The sequence below is a fragment of the Chiloscyllium plagiosum genome, unplaced genomic scaffold, assembly GCF_037043375.1.
Source record: "Chiloscyllium plagiosum isolate Xiang-an unplaced genomic scaffold, Cpla_swu_hap1 HiC_scaffold_22, whole genome shotgun sequence".
In the NCBI taxonomy this organism is placed as follows: Eukaryota; Metazoa; Chordata; class Chondrichthyes; order Orectolobiformes; family Hemiscylliidae; genus Chiloscyllium; species Chiloscyllium plagiosum.
In genome coordinates, this window is record NW_028270160.1 from 33,603,743 (window position 1) to 33,617,724 (window position 13,982).

Sequence of the window (13,982 nt, forward strand, 5' to 3'; positions counted from 1 at the left end):
TCAAGTCCCGCTTCAGAGCAGTGCGGAAGTACAGAGGATTGCTGGAGGTGCCATCTTTCAGATGTGATATTAAACTGATCATCCTTCTCAGGTAGAAGTAAAAGATACCATCTGATTATTTGTAGAAGAACTCAGCAGTTTTCCCTGTTGTCCTGGCCCTCAACTATCATTAAAGCGTATTATCTCAACAATTTATGACCATTTGTTGAATCTTGCTGTTTGCAAAAGGAATAGAACAACGATAACACCTTAAAAATACTTTAATGCATGTGACTGGTACATGATGAGCTCACGAAAGCAGAAGGTTTCCATCTCGAAAAGGCCTCCAGATAGGACAGTCTGCTTAGAGATTTGTCTGAATAATGAGAAAAGAGAACTCTTCTATCCCGATCTGAGCATGTTTGGCAAAGTAGATGTAACCAGAACATCACCCCCTGGACACACTGGGATTTGACCCTTCTCTCTCATTTTAAACAGCATACAAGGTAGGAACAGGTTGCACATAATCGTTTGAGTGAACGTTGCCAGAAATACTTGTTAAACATACTGCTCTTCCTTGCAGTTCATCTTTTAAAACAAATATGCTCCTAAAAGTATGTTTGGTGCTTCTGATGTTTAAGACTCCAGTTATGCAACAATTTAAAAAATGACACTCAAAATTAATAGTGTCAGAATGCAAATGCGAATTCAATTAGTGCAAAAGAAACTGAGTCATTCTGATGCTATTTATATACGTAAATCTGCAACCAGTGAGCACTAAATAATCCACATTCTTGAAATTGAGGATTCCTAACCTAACAAAATGACTTGACTCCGTATTCAAACTGCAGCCACACTAATTAAATCACTCAGCTGGTGTTCATCGGTCTTCATACAACTTGCTTTTCAACATCAGTGAAACAATTCCTCTACCTGAAATGCTATTCCTCTCTTCACAGATGCTGCTTGACCTGCTGTGTGCTTCCAGCAGTTTCTAGCTTTATCGTTCCACATTTTCAACAGTAAACGTCATTTGCTTCTGTTACTTCCTATATAAATGTTTTTTCACATTAGTGGAAAAACGTCAAAAGAAAAATCCATTTAAAAACCCACACATTACTTACCTGCCAATATCCAGCTTTCTAGCACACTCAAATTAATATTGCTGTTCTTTTCTCTGGATACATTTTAAAATTAAGTCCCATTTAACATGAAGGGAGCCAGTTCTCCACTTCAATCAAGCATTTCCAAAATTTTACAGTTACATTATGGCTCAAGAAGGATTGATTAAGAACTGACATTGGTTAACTACTCTTCACAAAAGAATAAGCTATGTCAAACAAGTTTTAAGAGCCTTTGGAAGATAATGAAATATGCAGTGAGGAGAATGGTGAAGTTGGAGGGAGTGGAAATACACATTAGGGCACATGTTGAATATGTTGCGTTTTTTTGGAGGGTTTCTCACCACAAGGCCTCACAAGGTTTCTCACTGTACTTTACCAAATTCGCCTCAGTAACTACCAACCCTACACCATGCAACTCTCTCATCCAATTGTAGACCTCACCTTACTGCACATCATTCCCAGGACAACGTGCCATTCAGTGGATCTCAAAGACTGATATCCAAAAGGCCATTGTTCACCTGGCCAAGCGTTGATCATCCAGTGTTGCCCCTCACTGGCATTGTCATGGCTAGGCAGCCACAAAATCTCACTGCTCACATCAAATAGTCGATATGATTGACATTCTTGCACCTTTCACCCCGGTCACTGTCTAACCAACAAGCCACACAGTTCACTTGCCCTTAACCACATCCTGTCTGAAAACTCTCTCCACACCCCAGCTATTGTGGCCTTGGTACCCCTGACAGACCTGTGCTTGTCATTTCCCAGAAGGAGAACATCACATACATGCAAACAAATGTACACACTGCAAACATGAGCTGTTATTTACAGTTAGCAAAAGTGAACATAACAAAGGGAGAAGATGCTGCAGTTTGCTCCCACAATGCAAACCACAAATGTGACCAACCCAAGCAGACAACTGGCAAGACCCAGCCCCTGGACTGTACCTGGCGGTGCTGGGACCCCTTGACCAACAACAGCACTCCCTCCCCAACTGGATTGAGCACTAGCCCCACCTGTTTCCAGTACGACCATTTGAGTGAATAAACACACATGGTGTTTGCTGCATATCCTCTCAGTGTTAGACAGGTGGAAGATGTCTCACCTACACCAACAGATTCCTACTGACAAGCAGCCCATGTATCTGCACAAAACAGCCCCTCAGTCTGACGGTACTGATCAACATTAGACTCTGGAAGAAGCACCAACAGGCATGACATGGATGCTGAGCTTTGTGAACAAATGCCAAGAGAACCAGTGAGCAGGCAGCGCTAAGGTGCAACCTGGTCCAGTCATTGGGCTGTCCATCTCTGTAAGTAAGTGTCCTGGCAGCAGGTTTCAATACTAGTTGCTTGTGCACCCTGCAACACAGCTGCTTCCAAAGGGTCCTGCAAGTGGATCAGAGAGTTGTAATGAAGATCACAGGGATACCATTTTGATCACGAGGGTTTGGAAAATATTTGACACCATGGTCTGTGGATAAGGAGTTCATGGATCATGCCCCGAGATGCTGTTTCGTCATGAGCAACATAGAGGCTCCTGGCATTCAGTGGTGAGATGAAGTCATCAGGTTTCTACTCTATCTTCCATGTCGAGACTTCTCAAAGTGTACCTTGGCGGATTTAGTAAGATAGGAAGCTATGTACTAATTACCATATATGCACATTAATAAGGTCACTAACAAGCAATGATTCTCCCTTAATAGGCAACGTGCTGCTGTCTGGTAGTTACATAAAAGAGGCAATGAGTTGTTCCCAATGTCAAGATAGGCCTTGAGAGATTTTTCACGTGATTCTACCATAAACCTCGTCATAGCCCATGCTGTCCAGGCCCCTATCAGATTCTATCCATTGTTTTAAAGGTAGCAGAAGCCAAAGTTGGAGATGTTAGACTAAACAGTGCAGCAGATGTGGCAGAAGAACTGAAGTGGAAGACATTGCTGTGACACAGCTGAGCTGACAGGATGGTGTAATTCCAATTCAGGAGGCAGAGTCTCAATGACAGCCCACACACTTAGTTTGCAAGCTTGAAGTCTGTTTACAGCCTGCAGGGATAATAATTCAACTCCAGGAGAAAGAAACTAGCAGAATCAGTTTTGTCGAAGCAAAACTTGTATCAGCTGATCATGATCTGAGTGTAACTGGCAGCAATCATGGTCAAAAATGCAGCTATCCCTATGGTAAAAAAACCCACCTCAGTTGTGTAGAGAGCATGGAGAGATCTAAAACTATTTACAAAATAAAAACAGCAATTTGTCCAAAGTTATACTTTCATTTTCTTTCTGAACAAAGTCTCGTTTTAAACAATTGCTAATCTTCAAAAAAAGACAACATCCATATTAAGATCCAAGATAGAGCTGCCCAGGAGCTAATCCACTTTTTCCACTTTCTTTTATATCCCAAAAACTGTTCTTCCTATAATAAATGCCAAATACAGGTCGTTAATCAACACACAACTCTATACCAAGAGGACAAGCAAGTTACAATAGCAAGTCACCACTCCTATGGGTATCACTCCAATATTCAGAGACAAGGGTTAAATGAATTTCTTTGAAGGTGCAAAACCTGTTGTCAAGACATGCAGATTGCTTAATGAAGTTAAGCAGTCAACTGATATACCCTGGATAGTGATAATAGAATTGTTGCGCTAATGGAATTTCAGGATAGTCAGAAAAAAGTTGTCTGGAATAAATATCAGCCATGAGTAAGCCAAATTCCTCAAGGTACTCTTTTTTCTAACATCCAAGTACAAACTAATTATTCCAAACTAAACAAAGTTGTATTTTTCAGCTGTTTTGATGTCACCCAGCAGCCAATGTCAAAACAAAATTGACTTTTTGAACAGGGTATTTATATATAAATACCCAAGATGCAAGTTCTTTTATTGGTTGCAATACCTGGACAGATTTCTATTCTTGTGTAATCCCCAAAATCCTTTGGTAAAGCAGATGAGAATACATACCTGTATATTCAAAACAGAAATCAAAAACAAAACATACTCATAGAACAAACTTTGAGCTTCACCCCTAGTGCAATGTAGTGTTAAAGAAGCAAGATGCTGAGACCGAATTTCTTATCTCTGACTGAAAATAGCAGAACAATACATCTGATCAATTTCACAACACTGCAAGTTAAATGACTGAAACTTAATAGAATTTCAAATAAGTGGAATGAACAACCCTTATCCTGTTTGCATAATAAACAATTTAAAATACATCAACAATCCTTCTGATCAGCTGTGGATTAGGGCAAAGTTAGTTGTAGCAATAAACCAGAGAGACCAAAAGGTAACCGAGTTGAACTTCCAGCTTCAATGAGTTAGTCAATCACAACCAGTGAGAAGTGCTTTTACAATTGGTGAAAATGCACCTCGAATTAATGAAGTCAACAGTCCTATTCCTGATCACCACCCAATGTCAGTGCCGGAACGTGGCTTTTAGATAAACTGTGATAGCTTGCCTGGTCACACAACCTGTCCCTATTCACAACATCTAGAATCGTGACTAGGCTACTCGAAGACTCTGTAACTGTACCCTAGCAACAGCCAGAATCTTTAGAGAACAGATGGTGTGGAAGAAAGCTGGTAGAACTACATTTACAACAATTCACTTGGACAATCCCTCTTACCCCATCATTATCCATAAAAAAATCTTAAAGTGAAAAATCAAAGCATAACACAAACTCATAGGCTTCGACCACTTTGAAACTTGTTATCAGCACATGCACCAAATAAACTCAAGAATCACCAAACTCTTCAAAGCCCAGAAAGAAGAATTGAACTAAACCATACAACCTTAATGGGAGCTGCCTCCTCCCCAAGATTGTTCTGCCATTCTTTTACATCTGTATATCAATGTATTTTGCTTTCAAACCAAAACCATTCAAACCATTTATTGACAGAGCAAATAGGGGATATATCAAAATTCACAGAATAGTTACATTCCAAGAAGAAAGAACAATTTTAAGGGCAAGATCCACTTTCTGTCATTAATTAAAAAGTTAAAGATAGCATCAAAGCTAACAAGAAAGCATCGAATTAAATAAAGGATAGTAGCAAGTCAGAAAACTGGATAGAATATAAAACAAATCAACAGGGTGTGATTAAAGATTGATAAGGAGATAAAAAGCACAAGAGAAATTTAGGTAGAAACATAAAAACAGATACTGTCAGTTTCTATAGGACACAAAGAGATTACAGAGGAATATAGATAGGTTAAAAGAGTGGGGCAAAAATCTGGCACATGGAATATAATGCAGGAAAATGTAAAGCTACCCGTTTTGGCAGAAACAATAGAGAAGTATAAAATCTAAATGATAAGAATCGCAGATTTCTGAAATGCAGAGAAATTTGGGTATCCTTGCACATGAAGTGCAAAAGGTTAAATATAGCAAGTAATTAGGAAAGCTAATGGAAGGGAAATTGAATGCAAAAGTATGGAAGTTATGCTTCAGATAATGCAGAGCATTTGGGAGACCACATGGTGTACAATACAGACTCCTTATTTGAAGAAGGTTGGAGACAATTCAGAGGTTTATTAGACTAATACTTTGAATGAGCAGGTTGTCCTATGAGGCTAGTTTGGTATCCGTTGGAGTAAGAGGCAACTCGATCGAAATATATTAGACCCTGTGGGGTGTTGACAGGGTAGATGTGAAAATAATTCTTGTGGAAGATTTCAGAATCAGAGGTCACAATTTATAAGTACGGGGATATTCATTTAAGACCAAGATGAGGAAAACAATTCACGGAGAGTCATGACTCTGTTTCCATTGCCATTTGAGGAAGACAGTTCTAGAGACTTTGAATATTTTTAAGGCGGAGGTCAATTGATTCTAGATAGGGATGGCATGAAAGATTGTCAGGGATATGTGAATTAATCAGATCAGCATGATCGTTTTGAATAATGGAGCAAAGCTCAAGAAGCCAAGCTGCCTGCTCCACATTCATATGTCTGGTCCATTCCTCAATTCCATTCACCTCGATTTAAGTACCTGACCACAGCTACCAATCCCAATCTTGGAAATTTTTTAACCCGGCATCCAGACTCTTTTGGAAGTGAGCTTCAGTTTCTTATAATTTTTATAGAGAAAGGGGTTTCCTGACTTCAATCCAACTGATTAACCGTGAATTTCAGTGTGTTCTGATCCCCCTAACAGAGAACATAACGCTGGCACAGAGAATCCGTCATTTTAAACATTTCAATTAGATCAACCACTCAATCTCTTAAATTCAAGGGAACCAAAGATAAGTTATGGCAGTCTCGAAATTCAACTCTTTAAGCATTTGTATAATTCAGGAGAATCCATGCTACACCCCTACAGGGACCAGAATCGTTCCTGATGTACAATGTTCCAGTTGGGATTTCAGCAAAGCTCTGTACAACTGAATCTTCATTTCCACAACTATGTAATCTATTCCCCTTGAGACAGGGGCCAACATTCCATTAGCCTTTTATCTATTCACTGAGATTTTAATGATTTTGAAACATAGATACCCTTTGTTCCTCCAAAGCTCCTAGTCACTCCCATTAAGAAAAGATTGATTTGATTTGATTTCCTGATCTGATTTTCTCAAATTATAATTCCTTGCATTGCATTTCATCTGCCATTGTTTTGCTCGCTCACTCAGTCTATGGTTCCATTAACACAATTTACTCTGCTTGAGTTAATATTATCTGTGAGCTTAAATATACAACTCCCTAAAATAAAACAAAGAACTGAAGATTGAAACAAACGAACAGAAATTGTTGAGAAAACATTGGTGAAGAAAATACAGAGTTAATGATTTGAGGCCAGTTCTAAAGAAGTAGAATGGATTTGAAATATTGCCACCACTTTGTCTTCACAAATGTTGTCAGACTTACTGAGGTTTTCCAGCTATTTCTGTTGTTTGCATATAACTCCCTACTCCTTCATCCAGTAGCTATACAACAACGAATACCTGTGGCATAAATACAGGAAACATACTGGGAAACAGCACTTGTCAATTACCCCTATTCCATTGGTTATTACTCTGTCCTCAACCAATAAACAACCCACTGAACGTGCCCCTGAATACAGGGCCTCTCCTTAGAGTTGACAGGAATTTTGGAATTAAGATAGGAAAGGGAGAGAAGCTTCTGCATATATGTCCATAATTGCTGGACAGGCCACACAGAGCAAGTATTATGAAAGCCATTAACAGAAACTGTCAGAGCTGTATACCTTGCCTGCAATCCAAAATGAGTTAGTATCAATGTACTAAGCCATTTTGCCTGTGGGTAACTTTCCCTTTTCATTGGAAAGTAGGAATGTAACTGTATCTTGTTTGGATTTCCAGAATCCACTGTACTTGATTGACCATTTATGATGCATGTGAAAGTCATATTAATCTGACTAATATATCACTGAAGTAATTTAGAGGAATCATTAAACAGCTTTGAAATTTGCTGAATCAATCTCTATTGAGCAGCATAGCTGGGTTATTGTACAAGTCAACTCTGAAGTGATTTAATCTTAATTATAGAGCAAGAAAGTTAGAGTCAGATGCAAATCTATTTGTGTCATTTACCAGTGTTTCCATTACTAGTTCATCATGCTTAGTTCACCTTGCCTTGTTTAACTGGGAACTAAACTTAAAGATTACGTTTTGTGTCATTTCCTATCGCTGTTTAATCATTCACCATGATGTGACAAGTGTCTATTGTTACACATGATGCATCCTGCAAAATATCTGTACCAACACAGCTGGGAAACACATGCAGTGCCAAATTCAGGCTCAAATCCTGCCTAGGTCAAAGGTCACATATTAGACCATATGATCATAAGATCAAGGATGAGATTTAGGCGATTTGGCCCATGAAGTCTGCACCAACAATCGATCATAGCTGATATGTTTCTCAACCCCATATCCTGCCTTGTCTTCATAACTTTTGATCTCCTTACCAATCGAGAAACTATCTTGCTCTTAAATATACTCAATGACTTGGTCTCCATGCCCCTTAGCGGCAATGAGTTCTACATTCTCTGGCTGTAGAAATTCCACCTTATCACAGTTTTAAAGGGTTGCCCCTTTTCTCTGAGGCTGTGCCTACTGATGCTTCTATACTACATTTTATTTATTTATTTATTTATTTATTTATTTATTTAAGGAATAAATAATGCAAAATTAATTCATTAATCAGGAAAAGAGTATGGAATAAATTCATTAGACACATGAACCTGGATTAGAATCTGTGCACCACTTGGCAAGTTTGAAGCACTAAGAAAAAAAAGTGCTGTTCATTGATTGTTTGTCTTCTGATTTCAATATCTTTGAAAAATTTGCAGATAAAAAGAAATACAATCCTGGTGTTGTGACATAGAACTTTGGGAAAGGAAATCTGTTTAACACTCATAAACCTTAATCCAAAAGCCTGATTTGAGACAAGAGGCTGTGTTTTACATTTTAAACTACTCAATTATATCACAACGTTGTAAGATAACTGACCTTGTAAGGTCACTCACAATCACAGTGATGTCATGTGTTCTTTCAGTAAGACTTCAAATCTGAAAACTCAATGTCAAAATGGTCGACTTCTAAAACCGTAAACATTTCTTCAAAGCAATCTAGAAATCAATGGATGTTTTAGTAATAGCTCTTTGCCAGTGATGCCAAAAATAAAAGTTACTGAGTTGCCCTTTTGAAACAACTTTTAAAATGATGAGAGGACTTTTTACACATTGTGGAGTCTGTAGACTGAAGCAGACAGTGGAGCAGCAAATGGGGCAAAAGAGAACCACAGGAGGGGAAGAGAAGGAATGCAGGAGGTGGGGGGAGAACAAAGAACAGGGGAATAACAAGAAATGGGGGAATCTGGGATAACGAGGAAGAATGAGGAAGTACACAGAGAAGGTTGGAAACAGGGAACTGGGGAAACAGAGAATGGTGGGGAGTGGAAAACATGGGGGAACTGGGAATGGGAGGGGCAGGGAACACAGCTGGAAGGGAAATAGAATCCAGGTGCATTGGCTGCAACTTGACAAATACCCAGTGTAATGACAAAGGCAAAAGCTCAAGTCCCCACTCTATGCTGATACTGCCCATCACTGGGCCCAATATAGTGTGTAGGTGCCACATAACCCCTGGCTCCTTCTGGGTAGACCACCTTCTCAATCAGTCCCCTCCCCAGCTCATTCCCAGACAAGTAACACCGAGCCATCCTCGTTCTCAGTGTAAGGGTGGTAGAACGCTGTGACCAACCCTGACTATGAGCTTGATCCTGGGGACAGCAGCTGAAGTGTGAGCATGTTGGGGAGGGGGACTGAGGATAATAAAGGTTAGGGTGATGGGTAAGAGGGATGGAGGTAAAGGACTAGAAGTGGGAGTTGGAAGTGAAAGTTGTAGGTGGGGATTGTGATGTAGAGAGAACAAGGGGACATGGGGTCTGGGTTTGGGGTAAAACAGGATAAGTGTGGGTTGAGTCAGAATGGAAAGGGTGGTGGAATAGCAGCAGCAGGAAGAAAGGATGATGAAGAGGGAGCATTTGTGGAGAGAGGACTGGCCGGACAAGCTCTTTGGTTGGTTGGTTGGTTGGGGTGTGGGGGGGCTGGGCAGCAAGGGGGCATAGGACAGTGAGGGGGCATTGGGAAGTGGGAGCAACAGGTACATGGTGGCAAGTCAGTGGGGGGGGGGGCAGTGAGCGGAAAATAGGTAGTGGGAGGGCACTAGGGCTAATGCATAGTGGGGGGAAATAGGTCAATTGCAGTAGGGATGGAGGCAATAAACAGCATACAGTGAGGGCACTATGGTGAGAATGGGCACAGTAATAGGTAGTGAGGGGGTCAATGGACAGTGAAGGGAAAACTGCAATGTGCAGTGGGTTGGGGGGGGACGAATGGGCAGTGGTGGCAATAAGAAGTGGTCAGTGAAGGGTCAACAGGCAGTTGGGTGTCATGGATAACGAATGTGCAATGGGGAGGGAGGGCAATGGGCAGTGTCGCTGGGTGGGAGGGAGAGGGTTCACTCCCCACCCCCACCCCTGTCCAGCCGGCTCGGTACCTCTCTCTGTCTCTGATCGCCGCCAAGTTAGAGCCGCCCGTCCCTGGGCGCCGCCGCCGCCACTCTCCGCATCTCCATCACTCGCTGTCCCCGCACACGTTTCCCGTCGGCTCTCCGCAGACAGCTGGTCCACATCCAAAACACACACAACAAAACAAATAAAACGTTAAAAAAAAAACTTAATCCTCCAACTAACAGCCTGTAAAGATCCGAGTGCCGGAGCCGATCTCCTCTCTCAGCTCCCCCCCTCCCCGGGGCAGCAGCAGCAGCTCCTTTCTTGCAGAGACTGAGAGATCCAAGCGGCTTCCTGCTGAAACCCTGGGCGAACGCCTTTCACTGTCCGGGCTTGCTATCGCTGGATGGGAATGGGGGGGTGGGTGGAAGGAGGAGGAGAGCAGCTTCCTCCTCCTCCAGAAACAAACAGATGGAGTTAGACACACACCGAGAGAGAGAGAGAGAGAGAGGACTGGGGGGCGGGGGGGGAGAAGCCTCGCTTGGTCCGGCTTTGCCTGCGATCGAGCTGCGCTCCGCGGGCGGAGTCTGCTCCAAACCAATGACACAGCCCCACATGGACAGCCGCGCCTTCAGCGCTTCCCCACTCTCTCCAGCCGCTCTCCTTTCACACTCAGTCTGACAGCGGAAGGGGAGAGCTCCCTTCATCCAAATCTCACTCACACACACAGAGAGCGGCAGCACCGCCTACAAACCCTCAACTTTCCAACTGCGGCGTTTCCATTTGACAAAAGAAAGAAACAACAGTGCAATCGCTCTCAAATCTACATAATGAAATACTTGCACTCTTTTCTTGTTTGCCATTTTCAGTCTTAAAAAAAAGCAACATCCAATGCAAGTGAGGAGGCCTTAACTTTTATTTTGGTGCTTGCTACTGCTACATGACAATGCCAGACCTCTGCTCAATTAAAATATACAGTTTCATTAAACGTACCTGAGCAAGACTGCAGTCATATTTTAATTTTATCTAATTGAATATTGATTAAAAATACCCATCCACCCCGAAACCAAGTTACAGGGATGGGCCTTTTTAAAAATGTAATTTAAATTAAAACGCTTACTGTTATATTAAGTTTTATAGCAAAAAGTTCCGGCTCGTGTTGAGCAGGATTGTTCGCATTTCTGATCGTCTATGACGATGGGCTCATTGATTTGAACGTTGGAGTGTGAGCGTGAGATGAAGAAATGTCTGTTCCATTATAGTTATTTCATTGGTGGTTTCAGATTTAATCTATTTACATCACTTACAGCGTTTAGCTTTTTTTTATGCATGTGGGTCAAACTGCGCTGAGCTTCGGTGTCAAGCAAATCGAATGGCTCAACAGGCCAATTATCCTTTCACTCTTGCAACTCGCATATGGTGTCACCTCAGACATCAGAAGTATAAAAAACGAAGAGAAAGAAAATCACTAATTTCCTCTGACTTTGATAAATTGGCATCTTTGCATGGGCAGGGGCCAAGGATTTTACAAGTAGCTACTAAATAACAGAAACTTCAAGATTCTTGGCTAACCTCAAGCTATTTAGATCACTTCCTCCACGTGAAAGAGAAACACTAGTTACCCAGATATAAAGCAAAACAAAGTAACCCTGCTTCACCATCTACTTTCCTCAAAGAACTACACAAGAAATCAGCACCAGTTATTCCATTTTGTGATAGACCAGAGCTAATTTCAAATAACTCCAAGAATCCCTTGGATTTCAAAAGCTTGTTTAGGCCACTGTTTTATTTGGCAAATAACCATTACATTTCTGGTGTCCATCACATGAATGGTGATCAGCTTGAATGGAATACAGTAATATTAATTTGAAATCCCTACTGACTGAAAATAGACTATATAGTTAACTAATTTATTCCAGATGAATAAATATCACTAACATTAATTCAGGATTTATTTTTAGATTTTTTTTTAAAAGGCCCAGGAACAATTAATGGCATGTAGAAATGAATTGTTTTGACAAAATTTAACCTGATACTGACATAGAAGATTGTATGTGACAGACTTTTGCTGCTTTTCTGGCACAAGCAGTGAAGTATTGGACTTCCTCCAAATGTCATGAGACAGCATGAGAATACATGGAAATTCTTCTAAAATGTCTTCACTTACTGTGGAATTCTCACAAAATGCTTATTGATACTTCCCAGCAGAATCAGCGGTGCTCCATAATCAGGTAGCAGACTGAGGGATGCAATTATTCCCATCCTCAGCACAATTTCACAGAGTACTTCTCCTGTAGCTTAAATAAAAAGATTAAATTCTCTGAACAGAGCCAAATGAGTACAGGCAATAAACATGGTCAGGACTCGCAGTAACTTCCTTCTGTTTGGGACAACTGAAGAATCAATCAAGCTGCCAAAATTATCTTTCATTTACCGAAATCTTAAGTAGCAGTCTGTTTGCTGAGGGCAAGCCCATTTACTTTATAAAACATTGGCGTGTTGATTTTAATATTATATATTAACCTGAAACTGACAGGGACAATGGGTGTAGAACATAAATTCTTCAATCTACCTCTACAAACAGGAATCAACAAATACTAATGAATTCCCAACAAATCTGCAAAGTAATATTTTAGTTTCAACTTCAGAGACCATGCTGCTGCACAATTCCCTGTTTCACAGTTAAAAATCACACAACACCAGGATATAGTCCAACAGATTTATTCGGAAGCACTAGCTTTCAGAGCACTGCTCCTTCCATCAGGTGGTTGTGGAATATAAAATCATAAGACACAGAATTTAAAGCAAAGGTTTACAGTGTGATGCAACTAAAATCACCACATTTTTGTATGGTACCAATTTTCTCCAAAGTAACAAAGTTAGGAAAGAAAGTGCAGTGCCCCCAGCAGAAATATTTGTACCATCTTTAACCACAAGTAAGGTGCCGGGTACTGGAGAGTGACTAATGCTCTGCCTTTATTTAAGAAAGCTGTAAGGAGAAACCTGGGAACTGTAGACCTGCGAGCCTGACATTGGTGATGGATAAGTTGTTTGATGTGATTCTGAAAGATAGGATTTAAATGCATCTAGAGAAGCAAGGTAAATTGTATTAGGGATAGTCAGCATGGTTTTGAGCAAGGTAAATTGTGTCTCACAAACTTAATTGAGTTTTTTGAGGAAGTAATCAAAAATATTAATGAGGGTAGAGCGGTAGACATTGTTTATATGGACCTCAATAAAGCCTTTGACAAGGTTTTTTATGGTAGACTAATTAATAAATTTCGATCACATGGACGTCAGAATTTGCTTGCCAATGGGATACTACATTGGCTTGATGGTAGGGGACAAAGGGTGGTGGTGAAGGGTTGTTGTTTGGACTGGAAGCCCAGTGACCAGCTGTATTCCACAGGGATCAATATTGGGGCCACTTTTGATTTTCATTTATGTGAACAAGTTGGATGAGAATAGAGGAGACATGCTTAGTAAGTTTGTGAATGACACCAATGTTGGTGGTATGATGGACAGTGAAGAAGGTTATTGAAGATTACAAAGAGAACTTGATCAATTGGGTCAATGGGCTGTGGAGTGGCAGATGGAGTTTAATTTGGATAAATGCGAGATATTGCATTTTGGTAAAACAAACAAGAGCAGGACTTATACAATTAATGGTAGGGCCCTGGGTAGTGTTGTAGAACAGAGAGACCTAGGGGTTCAGATACATAATTCTTTGAAATTTGCATCTCAGGTAGACAGGGTGGTTAGCACACTTGCTCTCATTGCTTAGGAGGAGAAAGTGAGGTCTGCAGATGCTGGAGATCAGAGCTGAAAATGTGTTGCTGGAAAAGCGCAGCAGGTCAGGCAGCATCCAGGGAACAGGAGAATCGACGTTTCGGGCATAAGCCCTTCTT

The 13,982-nt window shown here is 40.9% G+C and overlaps 1 protein-coding gene across 4 annotated transcripts in view; it reads right to left on the reverse strand.

Annotated features, from left to right (window-relative positions):
- LOC122546872 (C-terminal-binding protein 2) overlaps window positions 1–10,591 on the reverse strand; it is a 293,229-nt gene extending 282,638 nt beyond the window's left edge. For 2 of the 4 annotated variants that reach the window (XM_087998944.1, XM_087998940.1), the window contains exon 1: window positions 10,122–10,590. The gene's annotated coding sequence lies outside the window, so the exon portion shown is untranslated. Of the gene's footprint in view, window positions 1–8,570; window positions 8,690–10,121 lie in introns of all 4 variants that reach the window. The other 2 variants (XM_087998941.1, XM_087998942.1) reach the window with 2 other exon arrangements.
- Window positions 10,592–13,982: the final 3,391 nt, after the last annotated feature.